This window comes from Coenobita brevimanus, chromosome 64 (genome assembly GCF_032717465.1).
Source record: "Coenobita brevimanus isolate Jiangsu-jjx chromosome 64, ASM3271746v2, whole genome shotgun sequence".
Lineage (NCBI taxonomy): Eukaryota > Metazoa > Arthropoda > Malacostraca > Decapoda > Coenobitidae > Coenobita > Coenobita brevimanus.
In genome coordinates, this window is record NC_137017.1 from 10,590,973 (window position 1) to 10,601,458 (window position 10,486).

At 43.6% G+C, this 10,486-nt stretch overlaps 1 pseudogene; it reads right to left on the reverse strand.

The window, feature by feature from the left end:
- Window positions 1-7,695: 7,695 nt before the first annotated feature.
- On the reverse strand, window positions 7,696-9,970 carry LOC145404645 (protein GVQW3 pseudogene; annotated as a pseudogene).
- Between the last annotated feature and the right edge of the window lie 516 nt (window positions 9,971-10,486).

A 10,486-nucleotide genomic window follows, 5' to 3' on the forward strand; every position in this document is an offset into this window, starting at 1 on the left:
ATGAATGAAGGACTGCCCAAAGGATCCTAATGAGATATACCACCATCCCCTCCCTCTATAAAACAACGATAATAAATACAAGGAAATTATAGTATATGTAAAGACAGCGAGGAAAACTTTTTAGTATGTGTTTGTTTATGTAGATGCATTTCTGATGGACTGATAAGTCTATGGGAGGTTGTTACATAAGAAGATGGAGGGTGAGCGGTTCTTCACATCCCTATCTATCTATCTGTCTATTGCCAGACGCCTTAATCCAGCAAAGAGTGGTCGCAGACAAAACGCCTCCAAGTCGCTCTGTCACCCACCATTTGACTGCCCTCCTCTCATCTCACTCCCCCCTCCTTCATTTACCTCTCAACTCCATCCCTCCACCTCATCCTCGGTCTTCCCCCTCCCTCTCCCTCCCTCCACTTCACCTACATACACCCTCTTAGTCAGTCTTTCATTCACTATTCTCTCCACATGTCCAATAAGGCTTAAAGATACAGTAATAGACAACTCTGTACGTTAAGTGTTATGCCTTGTTCTACTGTTTACATAGAACTATTCCTACTTGTTTTTATATATTTGCTTTAGAACCCAATGTGGTTATACAGTGAAATATGCTATGTTGTAATTTCCTCCTTCTTGCTTTACTATCCTCATCCTTCAGCATGTAGAATTAGATCTCGTAGTCATAGTCTACTCTGTAACAAAAAAACTCGAAAGGATCATAAGGGCTGTTGCTGTTTGCTGTTCTTTGTATTCCTTTGTACTCCCTCTTAACACTATCTTGGAGGGCGCGGGCTATGGCATTATCCCCAGCTGACACCTCTCCTCTCCTCGGCTCTGTAAATGGGTAGCGTGTAATTTTTCCCACGTGCAGGTCCGTCGCTTATTTGTTTTTCCACATTAGCAGACGATTTCCACGGAGCGGCAACCCTGTCAGCCTGTCTGTCTCTCCACGTAGCTCCACATTCCTCTCAGATAACTTATTTCCACACCACTTTTCACACGAATAAAGATTGGTTAGGAGAAACACATTAAGGTGGTTTGGCCATGTGGAGAGGATGGAGAGAGTGAGACTGACGAGAAGAGTGTATGTGAGGTGGAGGGGCGGAGATGGAGGGCGAGGCCAAGGATGAGATGGAAGGATAGAGTGGAGAGGTATATGAGAGAGGGCGGTGTGAGCTGGGAGCAGGGCAGTGAACTGGTGGGGGACAGATCGACAAGGAGGCGATTAGGTTGTGGCCACCCCTTACGTAATTAAGGCGTGTGGCAATACTGTAGATTGATAGATGGTTCAACTGAAAGAACAGGCAGTATCAAAGAACTGATGAACAATATCCTGCCTCACCTTTGTTCATCTCGGCAAGATGGGCAAGCTGTTGAAACACTATCAACACTGAGAATAGACACACAGCTCGAGCGTCCTTCCCCTCTCACGGTTAGAGGGTGACTGACGGGATTCGAAGCTTCTCTAGGTCGAGATAAAATACTTGTTTTTATTATGCTGATTAATGTTTACCTTTAGTATTATTCCTATCTATATATCCATCGATAGTCAGACGCCTTCATTTGCGTAAGGAGTGGCCACATACAAATCGTCTCCATGTCACCCTGTCCCCTGCCATGTCGCTACCCTCCCCCCATCTTACACCCCCCCGTTTATGTACCTCTCTACTCCATCCCTCCATCTCTTCTTTGGTCTCCCCCTCTCTCTCCCCCCTCCATCTCACTCACATACACTCCTAGTTAGTCTCTCACCCTCCATACTCCCAAGTTACATCCCCCGCTCTCTTTTATAAGCCCTATCCTACCGCTCTCCTCCATTCCACCATCTCCTCCTCGGTCTCTGCCTCCCTCTCCACCCTCCACCTCATTCACGTACACTCTCCTAGTTAGTCTCTCACCCTCCATACTCCCAGCTTTCACCCCGTGTCTCATACCTCTCTCCTCCATCCCCCCATCTCTTCCTCGGTCTCCCCTTCCCTCTCCCCTCTGCACCTCACTCACATACATTCTCCTAGTTAGTCTCTCATCCTCCATCCCCGCCATTTCACTGCCTTGCTCAGAGCTCACATCCCCCTCTTTCATATACCTCTCCACTCCATCCCTCCATCTCATCCTTGGTCTCTCTCATATACCTGTAATCTGGTGTATGGATTTTTTTTTATTCATTTGTTTTTCCTTCCTCTCTTCTGTTATTTACAAAAAAGGTGATGACACTACAGGACTCAGAATTACAGCTAGGTTCAAGTTGCGGCAGCGAGCAATTCTAACCCATAGCTTTCCACCTCAGGTCCTACAGATTGTTGTCTCTCTCGCTCTCTCTCTCTCTCTCTCTCTCTCAAATCAGAAAACTAGAAGCAGTACAACGGACGTTTACAGCCAGGATGACTGGAATGCTGAATATGAATTACTGGCAACGACTGGAACACCTGAAATTATATTCACTGGAGCGAAGATGGGAACGGTACATCATTATATACATGTGGAAAATTATCAATGAGCTGGTCCCTAACCTGGATAACTAATGTTGTATCAAAACCGCCAACAGAAGGAGAGGCTTGATGTGTATTATCCCACCGATATCGACGAGATGGACAGGACTACAAACATTCAAGGAAGGCTCTATAGCAGTACAGGGCCCCCGACTGTTCAACTGTATACCACGAGGATTGGGAGAATATTCGGGCAGCCTGGAAACATTCAAGAAACACCTGAGCGAGTTCCTGCACACAGTGGTGGACCAGCCGCCGCTGTCCTATTATCACACCTCGGAGGGAAACAGTCTGCTGCATCGGATCGGAACGACCAACGGAAGGTGGAGCACCAGCGTGACCTAGGGCAGCAGCACTAAACTACATCACAGTAAATGATGTGTGTGTGTGTGTGTGTGTGTGTGTGTGTGTGTGTGTGTTTAGTTGTAGATGACAGTGGCAGGGAATGAAGAAGGTAGAAGTGGCGTTGGATGTGGTGGTTGTGTAAAAGGAATCTTGTGAGTGTGTGTGTGTGTGTGTGTGTGTGTGTGTGTGTGTGTGTGTGTGTGTGTGTTTAGTTGTAGATGACAGTGGCAGGGAATGAAGAAGGTAGAAGTGGCGTTGGATGTGGTGGTTGTGTAAAAGGAATCTTGTGAGTGTGTGTGTGTGTGTGTGTGTGTGTGTGTGTGTGTGTGTGTGTGTGTGTGTGTGTGTGTGTGTGTGTGTGTGTGTGTTTAGTTGTAGATGACAGTGGTAGGGAATGAAGAAGGTAGAAGTGGCGTTGGATGTGGTGGTTGTGTAAAAGGAATCTTGTGAGTGTGTGTGTGTGTGTGTGTGTGTGTGTGTGTGTGTGTGTGTGTGTGTGTGTGTGTGTGTGTGTGTGTGTGTGTGTGTGTGTGTGTGTGTGTGTGTGTGTGTAGTTGTAGATGACAGTGGTAGGGAATGAAGAAGGTAGAAGTGGCGTTGGATGTGGTGGTTGTGTAAAAGGAATGTTTTGTGTGTGTGTGTGTGTGTGTGTGTGTGTGTGTAGTTGTAGATGACAGTAAGTAAGTAATAAGGACTGGCACCAAGCCCAAGAGAACTATATGGCACTAAAACCGCTGCATAAAAAATGACGGGTATGCTATGGTGGAATAAAGGAAGAGGGGAAGACGGGGAAGACACTAAATGTGAGGCAAGATACGGGTTTGAGATAGGAAGCGCATGAGGTGTGTGATGGAAAACACAGGGGATTCACCAAGAAGATCGGCTAAGGTAGGGGGACGTCCAAGGGAGTAAATGAACGGGAGAGTTTGTCTGCGCGCAACGTGGAATGAAGGGCAGTCAAGCAAAAGATGGTGGACCGTGAGTAGGGCCTGAAAACATTGACAGATCGGAGGAGTGCCTCCTGACATTAGAAAGCCATGTGTGATCCGCGTGTGGCCAAGGCGCAGACGGGCTAGGGCTGTTTCCCAAAGCCTGTTGCAATGGGAGGACGACTGCCAGTGAGTGACAGTACGTTTGATGGCGCGGAGTTCGTTATCAGTTGTAGACGTCCATTTTGCTTGTCACCGCTGGCCAAGGAGACGGGTAACAATCGGGAAATAATCAGTTGCCGGGATAGGATGAGGTGTGACAGAGCAAGAGGTGACAGCTGCACGTGTTAGGCAGTCAACCCTCTCACTACTCGGTATTCCAACATGGCTTGGGACCCAACAGGAGACAGACTTCAATCTGGTGTTAATGCGGAACAGCCATTCCTGTATCTTCAGCACTAGCGGGTTGCTGGCAGGGATAGACTGAATACCATGTAGTGCACAGAGTGAATCTGTGAAAATAACAAAAGTGTGTAACCTTGATCGGTATATAACACGAAGGGCCAGTAAATGGCCAGCAATTCAGCAGTGAAAATACTTGTGACTGGTGGAAGGCGGATCTGATAGGTATGGTCTGGGAAAAGAGCAGCAAAATCCGAGCCCACAGAAGACTTAGAGCCATCTGTGTACACTGGGGTCACTGAGGAGTGACAATGCATATGGTCCATAAAAAGATGATAGAGTTCCTGTGGGGTGGAACAGGACTTTGGACAAGAGAGCAGGACATCGCAGACAGTAGGGCGAGGAAGAAGCCAAGGCGGGAACGTAGAATCTCGCAGAGGGAGAACTGAAATAGCAGGGAAAAAAGGGGATGGAAATAAATTGGAGACCCTACAAGGAAAAGATGAAGCTAACGAGGGCGGAAAAGGAGGGGAGAGGTGCGTAAACAGAGGAAGGGAAACCTGCAGATGGGTGTTGAAGAAGGAGAATGTGGTAACGGAGAGTCAACTTGTCACGTCTGGAGGATAGAGTGGACATACCCGACTCGACATATACAGTAGGCTCGTAACCGGGATGGAGCAAAAAGCACCCAACGCCAGACGTAAACCATGATGAACAGAATCTAGGAGCCGAAGGGAGGCAGATGAGGCAGATGCATAAACCTGACAGCCATAATCAATCTTCGACAAAACTAAGACTGTATGGAGCCGAAGCAGAGATGTACGGTCTGCACCCCAGGACATATGGCTGAGAGTTTGTAATAACCGAAGTCTGAGGGAAGCAGAGGTCTTAAGGGAAGTGATATGCGGGGACCAAGTCAGTCGAGAATCAAGGATATGGCAAAGGAAAGGGGCTGATAATCGATATGGCAGGGGAGTACCATATTGTGTAAGAGGGGGTTGACATCCGCTCCAGCTGCATATAATTTATAGCAAATTCATCTACGTATAATGAAGCACGAACACCATCCGGGAGAGATGAAACGATATCATTTACTGCAGGAATAAAAAGAGTAGTACTAAGCACACATCCCTGTAGATGACAATGGTAGGGAATGAAGAAGGTAGAAGTGGTTTGGGATGTGGTGGTTGTGTAAAAGGAATGTTTTGTGTGTGTGTGTGTGTGTGTGTGTGTAGTTGTAGATGGCAGTGGTAGGGAATGAAGAAGATAGAAGTGGTTTGGATGTGGTGGTGGTTGATCAGTAATGTGCAAGATGTTCTGCAGGATTAATGTAGGAGCTGTCATGGAAGAGGTGTTGCAATGCTTCTACTACTTAGCAGGAGGCTATGCCACAATAGCCACAAATGTCGGTGCATAATCCTACCCCTCGGAGTTAAATTTATTCATACTAAAGTTTGTACTTCAATCAAGAAAGAAGAAATGCATGAGAAAGAAGAAAAGGGAATGAAAGAAGAGAGGAGGAAGAAGAAATTACAAAGAAAAAAGAAACAAGAAAATAAAAGAAGAAATGAAATAAAGATGAAAGGAGAAAGAAAGAAATGGAAGAAATGAAGAAAATAATGAGAAAGAATGTAGGAGAAAAAGCCATGGAAGAAAGGAGAAAAAGGAAATGGAAGAAGAAAAAAGAAACGGAAGAAAGAATTGGAAGAAAGGAGAAAGAACGAAGAATGAGACAAAGAAGAAAAAAGAAAGACGAAGGGGGAAAGAAGAAAAATGAGAAAATAGAAGAAAGGAGAAAGAGGAAATGGAAGAAAGGAGAAAGAGGAAATGGAAGAAAGGAGAAAGAATAAAACAGAAAAAAGTAGAAAGACGAAAATAGAAAATGAAAAAAGAAAGAAAGAAGAGGAAGGAGGAAGAAGAGGAAGAGGAGAAAGAAGAAGAGGAGGAGGAGAAGGAGGCAGAGGAGGAAGGATGGGTAAGGACAAGAGAAAGAGGAAGAGGAGAAAGAATGAGGAAGAAGAGGAAGAGGTATAGGAAGAAGGGGAAGAGGAAGACGAAGAAGGGAAAGAGAAAAGGCAGATGAAGAGGAGGGAATAGAGGAAGAGGAAGAGGAAGAATGGGAAGAAGAAAAATGGGAAGAGGAAGAAGGGAAGAGGAAGAGGAAGAAGAGGGAAAAGAGGATGAGAAGGAACAGGAAGAACAAGAGAAGAGGAGAAGGAAAAGTGGAAAAGGAAAAAGAAAAGGATGAACTGAAAAAGGAGGAAGAGGAGGAGAAAGAAGAGGGGAAAGGGAAAGAGGAACAAGAAGAGGAAGAAGAAAAGAAAGGACAAGAGGAAGAACATGATGACAAGAGAGAAGAGGAAAGGGAGGTACAGAAAGAGGAAGAGGAAAAAGGAGATATGAAAGAAAAGGAGAAAATGAGGATGAGGAAAGAGGAACTGGAAGAAAAAGAATAGGAAGAGGAGGACTTGGAAGAGAAAGAGGAGGAAGAGAAAAATTGAAATGCTTGGGAAGAGGTGTTAGGGAGCTGCCTTAACTGACTAGAGTGTATGCCATGATTTAAAACTCTGGCTAAGCACTGAGTCAAGAGAAGAACATAGCTGAGGATAACTGAAGAAGGCTGGCAGACAAAAACACAGAGCAAAGCACATAAAGAACACAACAGTACAAGGTAGGCAGAAAAATGCACATAAACACACAGTATGACACTGACAGAACCCAGCACATAAAGAACATGAAAGTGTAGCTACAAAAACCTGCAAGAACAAAGAACGTAACTTCAAACATGCAAGTTTAACTGCAGAAGACTGGCTGAACAAAACATAAACAAAAAACATGAAAGGATAACTGCAAGAAATTGGAAAAACAAAAAGCATATGAAGGGAAAACTTAAGGTAGGTTAAGCCATGCTAGGCTGCTCCTGTAAGTGACTAATCAATAAGTGTAAGATGTAAATAGCAAAGAAAACTATTGCACGAGTGGATGGCACAACCTACATGAGGCCACATTAGAAGTTGTATGGTAGGCACTGAAGCTCCTTTTTGTTAGTGATTTAGCTTCCTTTTTGCTACTCAGTATTCTCCTACATCACTGTATTCATTATTAGGTGCATACAAAAGGATGCTGAGATGCAATGAGAATGAATCACAGAGATGTGTTAAGTCTGCAAAAGCCGCTTGCGGTATGACTGTGGGTACTAAAACATGTTTCACGTTGGACAATTTATTTTTCACTGTGGGATAAAAAATTACAAGAGACACACATAATTAAACATTCCCCACCATTCTTACACAACTGCAGTCAACTGACATTCTCACACAATTGCTCAGACATCTAACATTCTCACACAGTTGCAGTTATCTAACATACATACACAATTGCAATCATCTAACTCTTCAGGGGGAATAAAATACAGTTCATTGGGGGATAAAAAATAAACATTCATGGCGTTTATTTATGCCTTGACGGCATCTCTGCAGGGTGGGAAATTTGCCTCTTGATATCTTAGGTGTGAGGAGCTTCATCTGCCACCGTCAGGCTGCATCAGATGGCATGGGTCTTCTTGGGCTGCAGATCCAGGGGCCTGAACTTCTGTAGGTGGAAAATTCTGAGTTAATATGAAATAGTTTTCACCCAAAGGAATGGAACTGTTCCTACAACATGGATAGTCATTGGCCTCTGGTTGGTTCTTCCCCCCCCCCCACACACACACAATGGAGCAATAAATGGCAACTGGAATTTAATGCTGACAAGTATCATATAATTAAGTTTGGTAAAAGTGAGAAAAGATCAGATTGACAGTATAAGTTAGGAAGATCAGATTGACAGTATAAGTTAGGAATATCAGATTGACAGTATAAGTTAGGAAGATCAGATTGACAGTATAAGTTAGGAAGATCAGCCCTACACATATTAGAAAGAGAGAAGGACCTAGGAGTGATTATCAATAACAGACTATCTCCAGATTACCACATCAGTGAGAAGGTACATAACATGTATACATTGCTTGCTAATATGAGAATAGTATTCACATACATAAATGAAGACATGCTGAGAAAGATAATAACATCATTCATCAGACCAATCCTGGAGTATGCATTAGTAGTCTGGAATCCTCATCCCAAAATACACATAGATAAGACTGAAAAAGTAAAAAGGGCAGCTACAAGATGGGTACCAAGCTTAAGAGATCTAAGCTACGAAGAAAGACTAGAAAAACTGAATCTACCAACACTACAGGAGAGACGGAAAAGAGGAGACATGATTATGCTATATAAATGCATCTCAGGGTGAGAAAATAGACATAAATGAATATATAACCTATGGGGAAGCATCAGCAAAGAGGACACCGCAAAAAACTACACGTATGTAAAAAGAGAAGCGATAAAGACACAAGGAAATTTAGTTTCCCAAATAGGGCAATTGATCAGCGGAATGCACTACTGAATGAAACAGCATGTGCCAAAACTATTCACAAATTTAAGGATATGTATGATAAAAATGGTTTAAAACACAAGACAGTACGAGCCTGACTCATTCCTGTAAATATACAATCAGGTAAGAACACACACACACATACACACACTTTAACGAAAAACGTGCAGGCAGACTGGAAGACCCACATCCAGCTGAAAGTACCAGCATCCAGGGCAGCCACTGTGCTTGTGTTATGCAACAGACTGTGCAGCTTCTCATTACTGTTCTTTCATTCATTCATTCATTCATTCTCATCCAATTATTACTGTTCTACAGGAATAAAAACTCATTTACAATACAGTACACATTACCAAACCCAAACAGCCAATTTCCATAATATTTTTTCATGCAACAATAAAACTGTCTTTAAATCTGCACTAATTGCATGAGGATGTGTCATCAACACCTCTCTGTTTGTATCGTTTATAAAGGCATGTTGAAGCCTTTATAAACAAAACGAACATATGATATCAACACCTCTCTGTTTGTATCGTTTATAAAAGCATGTTGGAGCCTTTAGAAATGATACAAACGTACGATATCAACACCCCTCTGTATCATATATAAAGGCATGTTGGAGCCTTTAGAAATGATACAAACATACGAGGTGTGACAAAAAAGAAACGGGACACTGGCTGCCAATCACACAATTCATCAGCCACACAGTAATGAAGTACATCATAGTGTTGCCCAACATCTCAGCACTGTATGAGAAAAGTAGCACTTCAATTAACCTATTATCTTTCTTTTCACAGGTGGTTTTGTAGCTCCTGTCAAGTGTCCTCTGTCACAGAATGAGCCTTGAGCAAAGGATTAACATCAATTTCTTGGCTAACTTGGGAAAAACTCCAGCAGAAACCCTTGCCATGCTGAAGGATGTGTAGGGACAGAAAACAGTGTCCCGTACATGTGTCTATGAGTGGCACAAGAAGCACTGGATGGCGCGGGGTGATGCTCCAAAATGTCCCGTGACACATCCACACGGTGGGTCTGTTGGTCCTCGGAGAGCAGTTTGGGCACCAACTTTGCACAAATCTTCCGCATACCCACAACTTTCAATAAGATGGACCTCACTGACTCCCTATTCAATCCCAGTTGCTCATCCATCATTTTGATCATCAGTCCGTGATCACTCCACACCAATTCCTTGACCTTCTGGATGTTGGCATCATTTCTTGTTGCTGAGGGACGTCCTGATTTTGGGTCATCTTCCACATCACTCCATTCCATCCTGAACCTCTTATGCCACTCACAGACACGTGTACGGGACATTGTTTTCTGTCCGTACACATCCTTCAGGATGGCAAGGGTTTCTGCTGGAGTTTTTCCCATGTTTGTCAAAAACTTGATGTTAATCCTTTGCTCAAGGCTCATTCTGTGACAGAGGACACTTGACAGGAGCTACAAAACCACCTGTGAAAGGAAAGATAATAGGTTAATTGAAGTGCTGCTTTTCTCATACAGTGCTGAGATGTTGGGCAACACTATGATGTACTTCATTACTGTGTGGCTGATGAATTGTGTGATTGGCAGCCAGTGTCCCGTTTCTTTTTTGTTACTATCTATCTATCTATCTATTGCCAGACGCCATAATCCCGTAAGGGGTGGCCGTTTGACTTTGAGTTAGTTGTTTTACGGGGAGGGGCACTAACCCTCCACCAACCCACTTGTTGACACCGCGTACATTATCAACACCTCTGTGTTTGTATCATTTATAAAGACTCCAACATGCCTGTATAAATTAAACATCAATGCCTCTTTATAAGACTACTACTACAACCATCACAACAACCACTATTACTATTACTACTACTACAACCATCAGAACTATTACTACTACTATTACTA